The sequence below is a fragment of the Mus musculus genome, chromosome X, assembly GCF_000001635.26.
Source record: "Mus musculus strain C57BL/6J chromosome X, GRCm38.p6 C57BL/6J".
NCBI lineage: Eukaryota > Metazoa > Chordata > Mammalia > Rodentia > Muridae > Mus > Mus musculus.
This window is the reverse complement of record NC_000086.7, coordinates 84,489,390-84,510,584: the sequence shown is the minus strand read 5'-3', so window position 1 is coordinate 84,510,584 and position 21,195 is coordinate 84,489,390. Positions and strand designations below refer to the sequence as shown.

General features: G+C 36.5%; 1 protein-coding gene across 9 annotated transcripts in view; it reads right to left on the bottom strand.

Annotated features, from left to right (window-relative positions):
* The window catches only part of Dmd (dystrophin, muscular dystrophy), a 2,390,387-nt gene that overhangs the window by 694,466 nt on the left and 1,674,726 nt on the right, over positions 1–21,195 (bottom strand). The gene's annotated exons all lie outside the window — the stretch shown is intronic.

The following is a 21,195-nucleotide window of genomic DNA, read 5'->3' as shown; positions in this document are numbered from 1 at the left end:
CAGGACCTGAGATAAAGAAAATGGGCTCCTCAGGAAATGATTCTGCCTATTTGGTTGTATCTTTAAATGATAGACCTAAGCTCCGCCTTAAGATTAATGGAAAAGAGTTTGAAGGCATCCTTGATACCGGAGCAGATAAAAGTATAATTTCTACACATTGGTGGCCCAAAGCATGGCCCACCACAGAGTCATCTCATTCATTACAGGGCCTAGGATATCAATCATGTCCCACTATAAGCTCCATTGCCTTGACGTGGGAATCCTCTGAAGGGCAGCAAGGGAAATTCATACCTTATGTGCTCCCACTCCCGGTTAACCTCTGGGGAAGGGATATTATGCAGCATTTGGGCCTTATTTTGTCCAATGAAAACGCCCCATCAGGAGGGTATTCAGCTAAAGCAAAAAATATCATGGCAAAGATGGGTTATAAAGAAGGAAAAGGGTTAGGACATCAAGAACAGGGAAGGATAGAGCCTATCTTACCTAATGGAAACCAAGACAGACAGGGTCTGGGTTTTCCATAGCGGCCATTGGGGCAGCACGACCCATACCATGGAAAACAGGGGACCCAGTGTGGGTTCCTCAATGGCACCTATCCTCTGAAAAACTGGAAGCTGTGATTCAACTGGTAGAGGAACAATTAAAACTAGGCCATATTGAGCCCTCTACCTCACCTTGGAATACTCCAATTTTTGTAATTAAGAAAAAGTCAGGAAAGTGGAGACTGCTCCATGACCTCAGAGCCATTAATGAGCAAATGAACTTATTTGGCCCAGTACAGAGAGGTCTCATGCTGGTTAATCAACTCATAGATCTTGTCCAGATACAACTAGATGTATTATGACAAATAACTCAGCAGGGTTGTGAACAAAAGTTTCCGGGATTGTGTGTTATTTCCATTCAGTATGTTAAATTTACTAGGGCAGCTAATTTGTCAAAAAGTCTTTTTCAGTATATGTTACAGAATTGGATGGCTGAATTTGAACAGACCCTTCGGGAATTGAGACTTGCCATCATTCAGGTCAACTCCACGCGCTTGGACCTGTCCCTGACCAAAGGATTACCCAATTGGATCTCCTCAGCATTTTCCTTCTTTAAAGAATGGATGGGGGTGGGATTATGTGGAGATACACTTTGCTGTGGATTAGTGTTGCTTCTTTGGTTGGTCTGTAAGCTTAAGGCCCAAACTAGGAGAGACAAGGTGGTTATTGCCCAGGCGCTTGCAGCTCTAGAACATGGTGCTCCCCCTGATATATGGTTATCTATGCTTAGGCAATAGGTCGCTGGCCACTCAGCTCTTATATTCCCATGAGGCTAGTCTCATTGCACGGGATAGAGTGAGTGTGCTTCAGCAGCCCGAGAGAGTTGCACGGCTAAGCACTGCAATGGAAAGGCTCTGCGGCACATATGAGCCTATTCTAGGGAGACATGTCATCTTTCAAGAAGGTTGAGTGTTCAAGTGTCCTTCCCCCAGGAAAAACAACACGGGACCAGACCAGGACCCCTCTGGGTGATGAGCCTGGGAGGAGGTTATGTGTACGGCTCCTTTACCTGCACACTGGGGATTTGACCTCTATCTCCACTCTCATTAATATGGGTGGCCTATTGCTCTTATTAAAAGAAAAGGGGGATCTGTGAGGAGCCGCCCTCACATTTGCCATTATAAGATGGCACTGACAGCTGTGTTCTAAGTGGTAAACATAGTCTGCACACATGCAGGGGCAGTTTTCCCACCATGTGTTCTGCCTTTCCCGTGATGACAACTGGGCCGATGGGCTGCAGCCAATCAGGGAGTAATACGTCCTAGGTGGAGGATAATTCTCCTTAAAAAGGGATGGGGTTTCGCCATTTGTTTGCTTGCTCTCTTGCACTCTGGCTCCTGAAGATGTAAGCAATAAAGCTTTGCCGCAGAAGATTCTGGTTTGTTGCGTCTTTCCTGGCCGGTCGTGAGAACGCGTCTAATAACACACAGAAGGCAAAAAGCAGTAAAACCCTCATTTTCTGTGGCAAACATGATTTGACTAAAAGTCTCCACAGATGGGAAATACTTATCACCCCTGCTCCCCATATTTTATTTAAATTGAGATGCAAATGGAAGATAATCAAAGTTCTAGATTCAAGATATAGTATGTAATTCAGTGACAGAGTACTTCTATAACCTGTATGTACCCTAAATTTTATCCCGAGCCTTCCTGCTCCTCCATATAATTACAATATACGAAAAGAATGAATTAATTCTCATTTCTGAGGCAGTCAGGGTTGTTGCTGTTTTCTACCTGATAGTGGTTTGTTGAGGGTTTTTTTGTTTTGTTTTTCTACAGTGCTTCAGTGGTGAAGCCTAGAAAAATTTCAGGATAAAGTCTTTATTTTTGAGGTGTGACAGCTTGCATAAGAGGATGCTGACTTCTGGTATCCTCTTCCTTAGGCTTTGCCCCTGTAACTCCTTTACATTCACCTTTCTCTTGGCAATCTTAATTCAACTTTCATAGTTGAAGCTCATCTACTTTTGTACTTCTTTGCTGGGTAACAACTACTATCAATAATTGGAAAGAATTTACTTTTATTTTTTTATTGTTACCATGGAGAGGGCTATTTTGTCATCAAGGAAAGAAAGTTGTACAGAGGGAGATGAGAAGAACCCCACATGAAAATTGAGAGTTAGCTTCTGTGTCTTTTCAACAATATCCAATTAAATCTTTTCACTTCCATACACAAAACAACAGGGACACAGTGGGTAGCAAATTTAGCCCAAGGATGTGAATGAATCAGTTGGCTCTGTGATAATGTGTTGGAGGGAGGAGGGTGAAAGAAGGTGGGGAGGCAGATAGTCAATCCTGAAACAGAGGAATTAAAACAATGAAAAATGAGAGACAATTGATCATTATATATTTGTTTGAATAGGTCTCACTCCCGAGAATTTTTAAGAACAGAGGAGTTTTCCTCAAATTGGAGACGTATAAACATGTAGACAAATGATGTAGCAAATGAGAAAATGTTTATGAAATGCAGAAAACATTTTTAATCCTAAAAGTGTTTATTTTTATTTCTGTTTCTATGTATGCATGCGTAAATACTTGTAGGTGTTCTTGGAGGTTTGTTTGATGTATTGGATCCCCTGCCTTTTGAGTTTCAGGTATTTCTGGTTTGATTGATGTGGGTACTAGAATCCAAAGTCTTCCACAAGAACAGCCAAGTACTCTTTGTTAAGATTCAAACCTTGGATAAAGAACTGGGGTGTATGGTTGCTGGGAATCAAACTCAGGACCTGTGGAGGAGCAGTCAGTGCTCTTAGTCCCTAAGCCATCACTTGTGGATGCCAAGAAGCACATGCAGAAAGGGACCTGATATGGCTGTCTCCTCAGAGGCCCTGCCAGAGCCTTAAAAATACAGAGGAAGCCAACCATTGGACTGAGCACAGGGTCCCTGATAGAGGAGTTAGAGAAGGCACAGAAGGAGTTGAAGGGGTTTACAACCCCATAGGACAAACAACAATATCAACAAACCAGATGCCCCTGAAACTCCCAGGGACTAAGCCACCAACAAAGGAGGGACTCATGGCTCCAGCTGCATATGCAGCAGAGCATGGCCTTGTCATACATCAGTGGGAGGAGAGGTACTTAGTTCTATGAAGGCATCACAGATGCTCCAGTGTAGTGGAATCAAGAGCAGGAAAGTAGGAGTAGGAGCAGGGGTAGGTGGAGGAACACCCTCATAGAAGCATGGGGAAGGAGGATGGGATAGTGGGTTTCTAGGAGGAGGGAAAGGGGATAACATTTGACATGTAAATAAAGAAAATATACAATAAAAAAGGGGATAAAAAGGGCTGGCTTGCATGCCTATTTAACATAACAAACAGACCTAGCCTCATGGTTCTCTAACCATCCCTTTCTACCTCTTCCTGGCTATGGCTGGCATTCCCTATCCTATAGCCTGGACTCCTCACTCCTGGGGCTGGGCTGCCCTTCTCCAGAAGTTTTTCTCTGTATAATGCAGGTATTTTAGTAACCCACCCCTTTTCCTACCTTTGGCTTTCTGTGTGCTACACCTGTTTCCCCTCTCTCCCTCTTCCTTTTCCCTCTTCTTCTCCTCAAAGGGCCCAGCTCGATATGGTTATGTACATCTGGACTGCCCCAGATGTCCCTGCTTCTGGCTATCTTCTCCCTTACATCTACAATATGCTTCCTCTTTTTCATTTATTTGGTGCTAAAACCCAGGACCAGTAATGTTTCCTTTTTTATCTTTTTTTTCCCTTCTTCATTTTTTTTATTCATTGGGTGAAGAAGTAAAAAGGAAAAAGACCATGTTCAGCAGCCATGAGGCGCAAAGGTACAAAGTGGACAACCAGAATGATTTTAGTGAAGAATCTTTAGTGAAGAGCAGCCCAGGGGAGGGGCAGGTGGGGGGCGGGGAAAGGAAGGCAGTAGGGCCCTGTTATCAGCTTTGATATGTTAAATAGGCATCTCAAATATTTGTTCTGGGCTTGAAATCTCACTCTTTTACCTCTGAGACCTGCCTATAGTCCCTCTATGATAAGCTTTAGATATATAATTCTATAAGTTACAGGGCACAGAGGTCTCTTTGTCTTTAGTATTATTCTATTCAATTACATAAAGGGGGAAAGGCAATCCAAATAAAAATTAACTGACATGATTTTAATTAAGTTTTTAATTTTATGTTTCAAATTAGGAAAGATGTGGTGTTGGCTTATGAATGTGAAAATATTAAAGAAGTCCTGAAGTCTATGTCGTGGTTGTACTTTACCACTCACTGGGTATTAAAAAAAAAGTTAAATATGTTGATGTTTCAATTAATTCTTTGAAGTAAATATGTATACTCAACACATCATCTTCTATACAATCGATGTTATGAGAAGCATTTCTGACAAATTACTGTTTCTTGTGCTTATCATGATATTGGAGGAATGAGAATAACAGTCAAAGATGCTACTCTAGACCTTTGACTTGTGTGTAAGGAGTACTAAGCAGCTCAAACTCCATTACATACAGAAAATCCTCTTATGATAAGACGGTCTGTTTCTTGTGCCTTTTCTACTTCCTGGCATACCAAAACTGAAAAGCATAGACAACCAGTCAAAGAAAGACAAAACAAGGCACATAGAAATAGAGTGAGATAAACAGGAGACTCTTCCTAACATACAGGACACTGCCCTTGCTTATGTAACATGATAATATTTTCGATTTCCCACTTCAGAACATACCAGAAAAAAAGAATGTATCACTCCCAAATTACAAACTATTAAATACACAGTTAACAGCTGGGATGACTTTTATGAAAAGAAAGCAGTAAGCTCTTTTCATAACATAAACTGAAGGTTTCATTAAGCAAAGTTGTAGGGAAAGCTACAAATCTTTTCAGACTCTCAGTTATTGCAGAATCTGTAAATCGCATGCTCCATTACTCCCATACAACCCAGGGAGATGTGTTCATATAATAGCATTTCATTCATGATTGAATTGACACCAAATGTTTGCCTCTTTGCAATATATACAAAAATTACTGATTTTAAGACCTTTTTTGTTGTTGGACCACCGAAACATAACATAATTTATTTTCTAATCATCCTTTACTTTTGATTGAAAAGACTCTTTGCTCACACATTATATCCTGATTGTAGTGTCCCCTCCCTCTTATCTTCTCATCTCCTTCTCTCCAACCCTACCTTCTGGAACCACTTCCTTTCTGTCTCTCATTAGAGAGGAAAACGATTCTAAGAAATAACAAGAAAACATAACAACATAAAATATAATAAAAAGGCAAACCCCATCATAGTTAGCACAGAAAAATGAAAAAAAAAGTATGCTACTTAAAGTATATATCAGTTTTATTGCTAGGTGTTATAATGGCTCTCATTTATTCTAACCTAATTCAACACAGGTATTCCATGTTATGTCATAGCATTAGCAGTCACTTGATAAAACCAGGAATTAATATGGTCAGAATTTAATCAGAAATACCAGACGCCTGAGATAGTCCTCCAAGCATCTTAATCACTTCCATTCCCTTCAACACTGGAGAATTTGCTAATGAGCACAGTGAATGTTAGAAAGGAGTTTTCACTTATGTAATTAGTATTAGTTTAGTTAAATTTTTGGTTAAAATATTTGAAAGTGATTACTTACCTTTTAAAGGACTGGGCATAAAGGCTAGGAAGCTATAAAGCTTGTGCTTTTTTGAAATTATGTAAACAAATTAATGTCTAATCTATTCCACCATTCACTATTCATTCAAAGAATATAGTTATCTGATAGCTCTCTCATGTTCATTTATTCTTGTCTCTAATGTTGAATGTGATAATAACACTTCATAGTTAAATTATAAGGGAGTAACAATAATCTGTTCTACTAAGGTTTTGCTATGATTTTCCTTGGCCAAAATGATCTAATAACCTACGTGCATAGTAATATCAATTTAGAATTCATTACACTGGGCCAAAAATTAGAAGTAAAATATAACAAAGTGTGTCAGCCTAAAAGCAGCTGACTCCTAAAATCTTCACCTCTTTTATTTAACAATACATTTAATGTTGTTTCAGCAATCTAACGTTAAATTTTCATGGCTATATTTGTCCAACATACTTTAATTACCAGAACAATCATTAGATATTTGTTCAATCATTATATAGCACATCTATTATATAAACAAATATTATATTGTCTTTCATTTTGGGGATGTTATTCAGATAATTATTTTTTCAAGTAATAACCAGAGTTAAGACATGAAAAATCTGATGTTTGTATAATTATCTGATGAAGGATACACGGGCAGGTATGCCTGATTTTAAACATATGCGCTTACATAACACATATGGAAAGACAGTAGTCTATATAAAACATCCTTACAAAATGCAAAAAGTAAGTTTATGAGAAGGTAAAAGTCAGGCATTCAGATACAGGACTATGGGGAGAACATTTTCTTTCACTATCAAGAAGGCTTATTTGACTGACAAGATATACTGAATTGTCAGGAGTGGGGGTCATCAACATTGGAAGTTGAATGTAGAACTTTGTGCATGCTAAGAATGTTCTATGCCACTGATCTATGTCCTCAACCCTCTCTCTGACATTTTTATCTTAACTCATCAATGAATTATTCGTTGCCTTTCTGCTCATGCTTCTCGTTGCCTACTATCACTCATCTAGGTATCTGTAAAAATAGATACCCAGAAAGGCAGTAAAAATATGAAACTTTTTGAGTTTTGAAATGATGCTAAAATGTTTATGATTTAGATTTTTGATAAGGTTATTCAAACTCAAAAAACTGGAACCTCAAGCATTGTGGACAAGGAACACATAATCTGTATCTTTACAATGCAAACATATTTTAATATACTTTCTTTTTATTCTGCAGACATGCTCTAAAAGTTATTCTCCAAGTAGCAAATTGCATCTTAAGTTTTTCATTGTATCTATTTACACTTTGTTTGTAATTTGACCATGGGTAAATATATTTCTATCCATTGCTTTTGGACAAGTCTCTTGATCCCCTATTGGTCTTTCACTTTAGCAATCTCCATTAATTCCAGTCAGACTCGAATAATCTTAAGAATCTACTTCCTGGTCCATATGAAGACTTGACAAATCTTAACTATGAGAATCAGAATTTTTTTTTCCATTTTTATTAGGTATTTAGCTCATTTACATTTCCAATGCTAAAAGAATTTTAAGTATTAGCCTAAAATATTTTGATCCCAAAGAAGTTGTTGAAAGCAACTGGCCAAAGGCAAACATTGTATATTTTAGCAATCATAGTTGGTATACAATTCTGTATTTACACATACCCTTTTCATTAAAAAAATACTTGCTATTTACATGCCATTATTTTTCCACTTAACATTTCAATGAAACAGTAATAAATACACAATTCTAATATTTGGATTACTTTCCTGTAAAACACTCAACAATTAGTAAACTCATAGAACAAAACACATAATTACATCCCATAAATCAGTTCAATTTTCATAAATATGTACATGGCACATATTTCTACAAAGTGCCTGTGTGTGTATGTGTGTGTGTGTGTGTGTGTGTGTGTGTATGCATGGTGTTTGGGTATGTAATCAATACTGCAACAAAACAATTTTGGTTTATAATACATAATTTAATTTTGTGATCTTGTAAACTGAACATTTAATTTTTTCATCTAGTTCCCCATAGAAATAATGAGCCTATTTGTAGTAAAACACTGTGATATCCTACTTCATTTCCCCATGAAATGATAGATTTCCTAGTCTTCTAGGTGTCCTGAATAGGTATTTGAAAGGACCCAGATATATCTGTCTCTTGTGAGGCTATGCTGGGGCCTAGCAAACACAGAAGTGGATGCTCACAGTCAGCTATTGGATGGATCACAGGGCCCCCAATGGAGGGGCTAGAGAAAGTAACCAAGGAGCTAAAGGGGTCTGCAACCCTATAGGTGGAACAACAATATGAACTAACTAGTACCCCCTGGAGCTCGTGTCTCTAGCTGCATATGCATCAGAAGATGGCCTAGTCAGCCATCACTGGAAAGAGAGGCCCATTGGTCTTGCAAACTTTATATGCCTCAGTACAGGGGAACGCCAGGGCTAAGAAGTGGGAGTGGGTGAGTAAGGGAGTTGGGGGGGTCTGGGGGACTTTTGGGATAGCATTAGAAATGTAAATGAAGAAAATATCTAATAAAAAAAGTGCAAGAAAAAAAAAAAGAAGTCCTGATGTTAGAAAGCCTTAACGTGTCAACTCATGTTAGTTAACTATTTGAATTACTTTAACTGAGTACCCTAAAAAATAATATAAATTATATAGTAGAATTTGTTGCTGATAGTTCGTAGGCTGTGATGCCAGCAGAGTATCTAACAAAAACACACGCCTTTCATATGGTACCTTTTATGTATCTAATCTTAATGGGAAACAAAGGGAGTATTCCAGTACCTCTTTTGTGAAGGTGGCAATCCCATTCAGGGGAACAGAGTACTCAGGACCTAATCTTGTTCTACACACCTCACCTGCTAATATACCAGCACTCTGGTGATTAGGGCCATAGCATGTCTGTTCTTGGAAACTGTGATGGCTAAAAAGTTATCTTTTTGTTTTCTTTTTGGCCATGATAATATCCTTTATTTAGAAGAGCCATTTAGATAAAATATGTAGTTTTTTAAAAATATGTAGCTATTTTATGTATGTGTGCTCTATTTGCTATATGCTTTCACGACAAAAGAAGGCATCAAACAGAAGAGGGCATCAGATCTCATGATAAATGGTTGTGAGCCACCATGTGGTTGCTGGGAATTGAACTCAGGACCACTTGAAGAACAGCAGTGCTTTTAACCACTGAGCCATTATTGATATCCTTAGAACATGTAGGTTTAAACTCAAGTCAATCAATAATCAACTAGAAGAAAATCAGAAATGAAGGTTGAAAAAGGTTGTTGTTGCCTAGTTCAAAGCTATATTTCATACATGAAACCTTCCTGTCCCGTTCAAGTTTATATCATTCCCTGAGGAGCTCATACCCTATGTGTGACTTGATAAGGGCCTAATAAAAGACCAATTTTCTCCTTCTACATACACCATAAAAATTTGAAAGGACTACAGCCATTTCTGAACTTCTTTACTGAGATTCCATGACATTCTAACATCTTCCTCTATCATACTGACCCAAATGAACAGCTCCAAAGAAATATATTCTGCATATTAGTCTCCATTTTATTAACTACTTCCAAGTAATCTAACCTGTATCATTATTGTTAAAGAAATCTTTAACGTATGGCCTTAACTTCTGAAAACATTTATAGTGTAGTGGCTAGACTCTTTCTAACAGCCATATGTTTTCTCGTTAGTTATCCATTATTAAGTTTTAGAAGAAAGAAAATGGGCAATATTTCTGCCTATCACTCAAAGTCAAAGTCTGTGGCCATTGAGTGTCATAGTATCTTTGGCTTAGACACATGAAAGATTCTGGTTTGAAAATGCCTTAATAGAAGGTACAATATGGAAGACATTTAACTTTAGATTTAGCATTCATTATTTACCAAAGATCAGAGAAGTATGGAATTTGATGTTATATTTTTATAGAATATAAAGATGAGGTTCACAAAATTTGATGTATACCTTAAGAGTAATGTACAATGCTTTACATTGCTGACTTTAGACAAAGTCCATGTTGTTTCCATAATTATAAGAAAGGGCAGGAAAAATGTTAGCATGACATTCACATTGAAGAGAGACATATGTTCAAATTATGGTAATAGTGATTTCAAAAGACTTCATTTTTATGTGTGCATGTGTATGCCTTGCGCATGCAAGTGTCCACAAAGACATGAAGAGGATACCATATCTCCTAGAGATGGTGTTTCAGGACATTATAAGTGAAAGGACAAGGATACTTGGAACTGAATAATGATTTGTCGAAGATCAGACAGTGCTGTTAAAAACATTATTATCTCTCTATCCTTGTATTAATGTTCTTTACTGGAGTGCTCAGCTCTTGTTATGAATAAAAACTTCTATTTGGAGATGTCATTTGAAATTTTTACAAAGAACAACATAGGTTTGTGTGGGGGGAAAAAGGAATAAAATAATGACAAAATGCTTCTTGTTTGCCTCTGCTGAAAGTCATTTTTACATGTTTATTAAATCTATTATCCTTCTCTTGATGTGTAGTGAAAGAAAATGAATATTTATGTTCATTTTTATTTCTTTTCAAATGACAAAATAGTGTTCTGTGTTCCTTTTTCCTTTATAGCTTGCAAATTTCACAATTATTTATAGAACTCTACAAAGAAATAAGAAAACAGAACAAAAACAAAGGAACTCCCATATTTTAAGATTGTTATTCTAAATACAAAAAGATAATGTTGGGTTCAGAAACTGACTCTTCTTGGAATTATTTCTTAATCATCCATCAGTAATTATTCTGTGAATGATTGACTATATATAGCTTGATAAGCCTGCTAACATGCTTATCTGGATCAGCTATGGACATAGATTAGACTTCTCAATTAGATTCTCTTTTGTTGGTATGATAAAATACTCTCATCAAAGTAACTTGAAGAAGAAAGAATGTGTTTTGTTTTATACTTCAAGAAGAATAAAATCCATAATGGTAGGGGATTTGTAGAAGCAGGGACATGCATCTAATCATAGTATACACTCAATCCAGAAGGCAAGAAAAAACAAGAATTGATGCAAGTTTATAGAATCACATGACTTAGCCCCCGATGGTATTCTTCCTCTAGCAAGTCTCTACCTCTCAAAGATACTATAACCTTCCCAAAAAAGTGCCACTAGCTGAGAACCAAGTATTCAAACACACAAACCTATGGGGAAACATTTCACATTCAAGTCATAATATCTGGCTTCCAATCCCCATAGGATCATGGATATCTCATGATATAGAGAACATTTAGTTCAACTCAAGAAGTTCTTCATATTCCTTCAACAGTTTCAACACAGTATAAACATGAAAGCTTCTTCTGAGACTCAAGACAGTCTTAACTGTGACTCACTGCAAAACTGAAAGCTAAATTACATACTTCAAACATACAATGGCATACATTATATATTTCCATTCTAAAAGGAAGAAATGGGAGGCATAGTGAAAGAAGATTGGATAAAAGTTTGACTCAAACTTGGCATGCCAAATACCAAATCCTGAATTCTACATCTGGCCTTTGTGGTTCAGTTTCAAATGGCTTAGATGCATCTGCCCTTCCAGCTTTGCTGCCTGCAACATATCCCTCTCTTGGGATAGTTTGACTCCCAGTGTGTTCAAGCTTTGCAGAAGTCCCACAGCCTAGACACTCCAGTAATGTTGAGTCTTTACCACAACCCAGGTTTAGCTTTACACAGTGACCTCTCAGGGTCTACTCTCACGGATTTTGACCTTGCTATATATCACATGGCCTTTATGACTCCCTGATTCATGGAGGAAGAATCCATGACACTTTGAGTCTTACATCTTTTCTGTTTCCAAAATCAGTAGTACATGAATGATACTGTTGAGTTCTGCTACTATTTGAAGATAGCGCCTGGTCCTTTGCACCACAGTTGCAAAAGCATCTGAATGCTGAAGGTGACAAAAACTTTTAGGTAGTTGATTATCAGAATCTATAATCCCAACAGGTTCTCATTTTTCATAAGCTAGAGTCTTTGGTAGGTCTTGCCAGCATGACACATGTTCTTATTGTTTTGGTATAGAGTAGGAGGCTTCCATTTTTCAGTGCTAATATCTTTAATAATTATAGCCTCTTATTCAGCATAATACGTGGCTATAACTTAAGTTACCTAGTGCACGGTTCTTATGCTAACTGTTCATTTTGATCACTTCCTGTACCAATTGTTCTTCCTTTTTCACTGTAGACTTGCAGAAGCACATTAAATATTAACGATTCCACAGAGTCAATGTTATGCTGCTTTGAAATATCTTATACCAAAAAATTAATCCATTAATATTTAATTTACCCTCACTGAAGTTCTCAGGACAGAAACAGAATGCAGTCAGATTATTTTCCAGAATCTAGTCCAGTTTCTGACAGAGTCCTTGTTCCCTTTTGATACTTCACAAGCTAGACGTCTACTGTCTGCACTTTTCTCAGCCTCCGGGTTTTGTAAAACTCCTTCTAAATGATGGCCCATTAATCTCTGCTTATGACGCTGCACTTGAATGGTTCTTCTGTATTCCTTATGTAATCACATGGTAAAGTTTGTCACCTCAAAGCCTCATCTCTTGGTACCAATTTATACCTTAGTTTCTCTCCTTTTGCTGTAATAAAGATGCCCTAAACAAACAACTTAAAAGATTGAGGGCTTATTTTGGCTTATAGTTCCAGAGTGATGGCATCTATTATGGAAGAATAGACATGGTGGCAGAAGCATAGGGACAGATAGTCACACTGCACCAGCAGTTCTGATGCAAAGAGCAAAGGGGAAGTAGAACCAGGCTTAAATACACTTCAAATCCCCCACTTAGTGATATACTTCCTCCAGTCAGTTTCCAACTCTTCCAATGTTCCATAACTTCATCCCAAACAACCATAAACTAAGGACAAAGTACTCAAACATGTGAGTGTATAAGGAATATTTCAGATTCAAATCCCAGCACTTTGCTAAAATGATTGATGAATTGGGTTACTGAATTAAGTGTGTCTAATAAAACAGATGATCAATACATTCACTTGAAAAATCAAAGGCAAGCACAAAGACCTTACCAACAGAAACCAAGGCTACATGGCATCATCAGAACCCAGTTCTCCCACATCTAGTCCTGGATACCCCAGCACACCAGAAAAGCAAGACTTGGACTTACAATCACATCTCATGATGCTGAAAGAGGATTTTAAAAAGGACATTAATAACTCTCTTAAAGAAATACAGGAGAATACAGGTAAACAGGTATAAGCCCTTAAAGAGGAAATACAAAACTCCCTTAGAGAATTACAGGAAAACACAACCAAGCAGGTGAAAAACTTGAACAAAACCATCCAGTATCTAAAAATGGAAGTTGAAACAAAGAAATCACAAAGGGAGACAACTCTGAATGGAGATAGAAAAAAATAGGAAAGAGGTTTGTAGTTATAGATGTGAGTATCACTGATAGGATACAACAGAGAGAAGAGAGATTTGATTCTCAGGTGCAGAAGATACCATAGAAAACATTGACAGGACAGTCAAAGAAAATGAAAAATGCAAAAAGCTCCTAACCCAAATCATCCAAAAAATTCAGGACACAATAAAAAGACCAAACCTAAGGATAATGGTATAGAAGAGAGTGAAGATTCCCAGCTTAAAGGGCCAGTAGATATCTTAAACAAAATTATAGAAGAAAACTTTTCTAACCTAAAGAAAGAGATGACCATGAACATACAAGAAGCCTACAGATCTCCAAATAGATTGGATCAGAAGAGAAATTCTCCAGTCATATAATAATCCATCAATGTAATGCACTATATAAGCAAACTCAAAGAAAAAACCCACATGAACATTTCATTCGATGCTGAGAAAGCATTTGACAAAATCATGATAAAAGTCTTAGAAAGATCTGGACTGCAATACCCATACATAAAATAGTAAAAGTAATATACAGCAAAAAAGTAGCCAACATCAAAGTAAATGGAGAGAAAATTAAAGCAATCCCACTAAAATCAGGCACTAGACAAAGCTGTCCACTCTCTCCATACCTGTTCAATATACTACTTGAAGCCCTAGCCAGAGGGATTAGATAACAAAATGATGACAAAGGGATACAAATTGGAAAGGAAGAAGTCAAAATATGACTATTTGAAGATGATATGACAGTATATATAAGTTTCCTAAAAAATTCCACCTGAGAACTCTTAAACCTGATAAACAACTTCAGCAAAGTGGCTGGATATAAAATTAACTCAAACAAATCAGTGGCCGTCCTCTACTCAAAGGATAAACAGGGTGAGAAAAAAATTAGGGAAACAATGCTCTTCACAATAGCCACAAATAATATAAAACATCTTCATGTGACTCTAACTAAACAAGTGAAAGATCTCTATGACAAGAACTTCTACTCTCTGAAGAAAGAAATCAAATAAGATCTCAGAAGATAGAAAGATCTCCCATGCTCATGGATTAGCAGGATCAATATAGTAAAAATGGCCATTTGTCGAAAGCAATCTACAGATTCAATGCACTACCCATCAAAACTCCAACTAATTCTTCACAGAGCTACAAAGAGCAATTTCCAAATTTGTCTGGAATAACAAAAAACCCAGGATAGTAAAAACTGTTCTCAACAATAAAAGAACCTCTGGTGGAATCACAGTCCCTGGCCTTAAGCTGTACTACAGAGCAAGCAAGCATGATAAAAACTACATGGTACTGGTACAATGACAGACAGGTAGAACAGTGGAATAGAATTGAAGACCCAGAAATGAACCCACACACCTATGGTCACTTGATCTTTGACAAAGGAGATAAAACCATCCAGTGGAAAGAAGACAGCATTTTCAACAAATGGTGCTGGTTCAACTGGTGGTTAGCATGTAGAAGAATGCAAATTGATCCATTTTTATCTCCTTGTACAAAGCTCAAGTCTAAGTGGATCAAAAAACTCCACATAGAAACAGAGACACTGAAACTTATAGAGGAGGAAGTGGGGAAAAGCCTCGAAGATATGGGTACAGGGAAAAATTCTTGAAAAGAACAGCAATGGCTTATGTTGTAAGATCAAGAATCAACAAATGTTACCTCATAAAATTCCAAAGCTTCTGTAACCAAAGGATACTGTCAATAAAACAAAAAGGCCACCAATAGATTGGGTTAGGATCTTTACCAATCCTAAATCCAATAGGGGACTAATATCCAATATATATAAAGAATTCAAGATGCTGGACTCCAGAAAACCAAATAACCCCATTAAAAATGGGTTACAGAACTAAACCAATAATTCTCAACTGAGGAATACTGAATGGCTGAGAAGCACCTGAAAAAATGTTCAACATTCTTAATCATCAAGGAAATGCAAATCAAAACAATGCTGAGATTCCACCTCATACCAGTCAGAATGGCTAAGATCAAAAACCCCGGTGACAGAAGATGCTGGCGAGGATGTGGAGAAAGAGGAGCACTCCTCCATTGCTGGTGGGACTGAAAGCTGGTACAACCAATCTGGAAATCAGTTTTGCGGTTCTTCAGAAAAGTGGACATAGTTCTACCGGAAGATCCAACAATACCACTCCTGGGCATATACTCCTAGAAGATGCTCTAACATGTAATAAGGACACATGTTCCACTATGCTCACAGCAGCCTTATTTATAATTGCCAGAAGCTGGAAAGAACCCAGATGTCCCTTAACAGAGGAATGGATACAGAAAATGTGGTACAATTACACTATGAAGTACTACTCAGTTATTAAAAATGATGGATTCATGAAGTTCTTAGTCAAATGAATCAAACTAGAAAATATCATCCTGAGTGAGGTAACCCAATTACAAAAGAACACACATGGTATGCATTCACTGATAAGTGGATATTAGCCCAGAAGTTCAGAATACCCAAGATAAAATTCCCAGACCACATGAAGTTCTAGACGGAAGACCACAGTGTAGATACTTTGGTCCTTCTTAGAAGGAGGATCAAAGTACACATGGGAGGAAATACAGAGTCAAAATTTGGAGCAGAAGGAAAGGTTATCCAGTGACTGTCACACCTAGAGATCTATCCCATATACAGCTTTCTAAACCCAGACACTATTGTAGATGCCCAGATGTGCTTACTGACAGGAGCCTGATATAGCTCTCTCCTGAGAGACTCTGCCAGTGCCTGACAAGTACAGAAGTGTATGCTCAAGGCCATCCATTGGATTGAACACAGGGTCCTCAGTGGGGAGTTAGAGAGAGGACCCAAGGAGCTGATGGGGTTTGCATCACACTCAGATTTATATTGAGCTGGAGACTGAACCCAGGTCTTTGTAAATTCCAGGCTAGCAGTCTACTAACTGAGTCACATCCACTGTTCTCTCACATTATTTAGTATCAATATTTTGTATGACACCAAAAATTAATATCATTTACCCCTTAGGAAACTGTTAAATATGTAATATGATATTCTATGTGGCCTCTGTACTATACTCAATCTGTAGAACTTATCCATCTTGCTAACTGAAACACAGTAGAAATTTTATTATTATACCCCATATCTTTATCAGGATAAAATAGAAATTTATGAAGCAATAATGATTATTGACATGAGTGATGAGGAAGAAGGAAAAGTCCAGAATTATTTGCTCTTGGATAACCAGGATGGCTAAGTGAATGCCCAGCTTATGGTGAGAGTTCAGAAGGCCTGTCTTGAGGAATGAAAAGATTTTACAAAAAAACACAACTTGGTCCTTAAAATATTTTATTTGAAATAGTGTTTCTGAGTTCAAGGCCAGCCTGGTCTACAAAGTGAGTTCCAGGACAGCCAGGACTATACAGAGAAACCCTGTCTCGAAAAACCAAAAAAAAAAAAAAAAAAAAAAAAAAAAAAAAAAAAAAAAAAACCAAAAAAATAAAAAACAAAACAACAACAACAACAAAAACCAACAAAAAAAAGAAATAGTGTTTCTTCATTTTTTTTCCTTATTGGCTTTTTGGTTGGCCTATATCATCCCCTAATTTGCAGATGTGTTTGGGTCTATATTAATTTAAAATATACAATCTGTTGAGCCCTCAGTATGTATATTGAGGCAAATGCACCTTTTCACATCCTGCTAGGCTATGTAAGCCATTATAAAAGTGATTGATTCATCTTTGTCTACTTAAAATTATTCAGGTGCAACACAACTGACACATTGATCTTTCCCAATTTTACTTTGGCATATGAAATGAACTTAACTGGATGATATATTGAGAACCAGTGACAAGTCGTGATTTCACAAATCAAGAGAAGGTTTTATATCCATGTTGTCCAATATGGTAGACACTGGCTATTGAACAGTTGAAATGTGGCCAGTATGAGTAATGAAGTGATTTAAAACTTTAATTAACTGAAGTTCAAATAGCCACATGTAGGTAGTGGCTACTGTACTGGGTGACATAGATTGGTAGTTTTGTTGTTGTTGTTGTTGTTGTTGTTGTTGTTGTTGTTAAGATAAATGGTTGCTTTAGATGTTATTTGAGACTATAAGAGAAAAAAAATAACTATAAATAGTATGTTTTATTTTCTGTCTTACTCTGCATTTAGTGACTTCTGTAAGGTAGCATTGTACTGCAAAAATAACCAATATATAACCTTACACATTAATAGCAGTATGATACCTTTACACTTATACTTGCATGTATTTTTTGTAATGAGAAAATGAAGATGACAGACTGAATCAGAACATTTAGCTAAATTAATATGAAGTCAAAAGGAAAAGAAATATCCATTATTTCAAATAATCTGGGAAGGTATTGGCAGTTGGCTACCCAATATCCATTATTTATTCATTAAGCAAAACAAAAACAAAAAGAATAACACACAGAACAGCTAGGTTTTAAGAGTAGGTCATTGATTTTCTCATTTTGAGTTATGATTTTAGAAAGAGACGCTAATAAGATATGCAATCCTCCTAGGATTTCTGGCAGTTATGGACAGTGTGGAGTAGGTAGACTTCTGTGTGAGGCTTCCAGAAGCTTTTGCTTTCCTTAGTCAAAGAGCAAAGCTAATTTTGAAGACATTCTTAGTTGGCCCATTATCTCCCTCTTCCATTTTAAAGCACAGCCATGCTATCTTCGAGCAGAATATCTGTCTTTAGGACACTGGACAGAAAGCCACATTCTGAAAGTGGCTGAGAATAGAGGAAAAGAATTGGTTGTATATAGTTTTAGGGTATTGTCACAACCCTGAGATGTATCATTTTGGCTATTTTAACTTGGAGTAATAATGTCCTATCTACATAAGTTACTGGCATAAGTTACTGTTGTCACATGCAACAATTCAAAGGCAAACATAAACAGTATGAACCAACCAGTAACCCTAGAGCTCGTGTCTCTAGCTGCATATGTAGCAGAAGATGGCCTAGTCGACCATCACTGGGAAGAGAGGCCCCTTGGTATTGCAAACTTTCTATGCCCCAGTACAGGGGAATGCCAGGGCCAAGAAGCGGGAGTGGGTGGGTAGGGGAGCAGGGCGGGAGGAGAGTATAGGAAACTTTCCGGATAGCATTTGAAATGTATACAAAAATATCTAATAAAAAAAGAGTAATAGTTAGTGGGGGCAACCCTGTAGTTTCTAAAACATTTAGAGTGCTTAGATTTATAATTATTGTTTCTAAAGGTAGAAAATTTAATTTTCTGAAACTATCATTCATTGACCAAGACCAAACATGAACTATGTAGAATTTACCAATCAAAATATAGATATGAATATGCATCAATAACAGACTATTGGACTCCAATTGCTAAGTAAGACTCTTATGGTTATAAAGCTAAACACCAGATATTTTCAAAACATATATGTCTTCATTCTGTTTTGAAGGAAGTTTAAATTTATATCAAGTGTTAAAGCATATTCAAATGTCAACATTGGAAAAGAATAGGTCAAGCAAAGAAGAGCAGTTTCATAAGAAACTATAGTTAATGGAGAAAATAGTTTTTCACAGCATTATTGATTTTAAAAACGAAGAGTAGATTGATCAAAATATATTTCACAGAAAACTCAGAAATTTATCTCAAAGGCTTCCATGCTCTGAACAGTTTTTCTACTCCATATTTTTCCTCATTACAATCAACTTGAAGGAATATGAACTTTGTCCTTGGTGTGATCAAATCATAATTGGATCTTGTGGAAATTCACACCTTGAAATGGCTGCATGATTTTCATCTAAGAAGTGTCTTGATCCTAAAATAATGTATACACTTCTTTTAAAAAGTAACTTTGAACTGAAAATGATCCTTCCAGATAGTTCCTTGCCTCCATCCATTCTCTCCAAATACTGTCACCTGGCCCCAATAACTATCCTTGTCTCATGCCTAACACCTATTATGTAACTTCAAAAAAATAAAACTTGTATAAGCATAGGAAATGGCAGCCTGGTATATCTGTCACCTTGCTCAAAGGGCACTCAAATCAATCCCTGGAAGCTTTTTTTTTTCCTATGCTATAAAATGACAAAAAGTTTTGCTTTAACAAAGTTACCACAGATTATGCCCCCTCTCCACACACTTTAGTACATGATTTAGGATAAAATCATTAAGAAGTCAAGTGAAGATTATTCTCTTTTCTGTGTTGTTTAGTAAACTCAACTTAGTTTACCTTTAGTAGCATCCACTTATCTACAGGGAACACGTTCCAAGACCCATAATATCAGCCTAAACCTGCAGATAACTTAAGCGCTGTGAGTTAATAACTTTTCTCCACCTTGACCCAGCACACATCACATCTTATAGCTATCACAATTGCTGTTGAAAGTGAGACAGTAAAGCTGGGATTAATTTCGTTTTTCTGACAATTCTACAGATCTTGCACTTACTGTAAACCATAGTAAGCTCATTATGAGATTTTTTTTCCATTCTTTTTTCAACAAACAACTTTCATCTTTTCAGTAAAAGAAAGCATTTTTCCTCACGTTGAAATGTTGAAATTGCTAGCCTTAGGAACCTTAGGAAAATGTTTAAGTCAATTGGTGGAGGGATTATATGAGGATAAGTACTATGGTGTCAACAGAGAATTTGGTTATCAACAAAGTAATAAAAAGAAAAACAGGAATGTAGCATGTACATATGGGACAATGGTACTCAGAACATAGACTAGGTGAAAAGTATGACGTATTTAATTTTGAAAATACACTTAAAAATTTTATCTTGACCATAAGTAACAAACAATATAAATTAAAACTATAAAGGAGAAGTACTAACACATCTTCCCTTACTCCAAGTTTCTCTACTAATTTTATTTTTCTTATTTCTAGTTAGAGGGTTTACATATAAAACTATCATTGGATATACATAAAATTAGAACAGTGTCATTAAATTAATCATTGCAATGCTTATTCTGCTTCCATAAATAAATGGAAAATGCATAATTGCAATCAAACCCTTTTGAATCTTGAGATAGAGAATATATACTATATTCTTTCTTTGAATAAATCATAGGAGATGTGTAATTCTTACATGTTATGCTACTTGTCTGTGCAGAATATAAAATACAAGGAGGATCTGAAACTGTTTATTATTAGGGTTATATTTGAGGTTATATTATAAGTTGAATAAAATAATCCTAATAATTTAAAAAGCCAAATATTGTTTGCAGTACATTCACAGAAGGCTATAGGAAAACAGTTACATCCTTCTGTTTCTTTTTCAAAATAAAAACAATTAGAAATTACTTAGCAATTACTGATGTTACTAATATGTAAAGTGATTCACACATAACAGAAGTGTAATTCTCACTCCCAAAGTACAAAATGAAAATTATCCTGATACAAGAGAAGAAAAATACAAATCAACCTTACCTTATATGAGAAAAGTAGGAACATATTTAGAAAAAGAAAGTAAATAATAATTAAATGATTGATTCACATAGTTATTCTAGTATGCATTTGATAGAAATTACTATAGTCTCTCTTTTTTCTTTGTGGCACTGACTACAGTTATCTAACTCTGTTTCCTTAAAAAATTTTATATTCTAAATGTAAGAGTTCATAGCCTTTTTTAATGTGAATGCCTAAGAATGGAAAACACTGAGCTGTGTCACTAAGTGTACAAT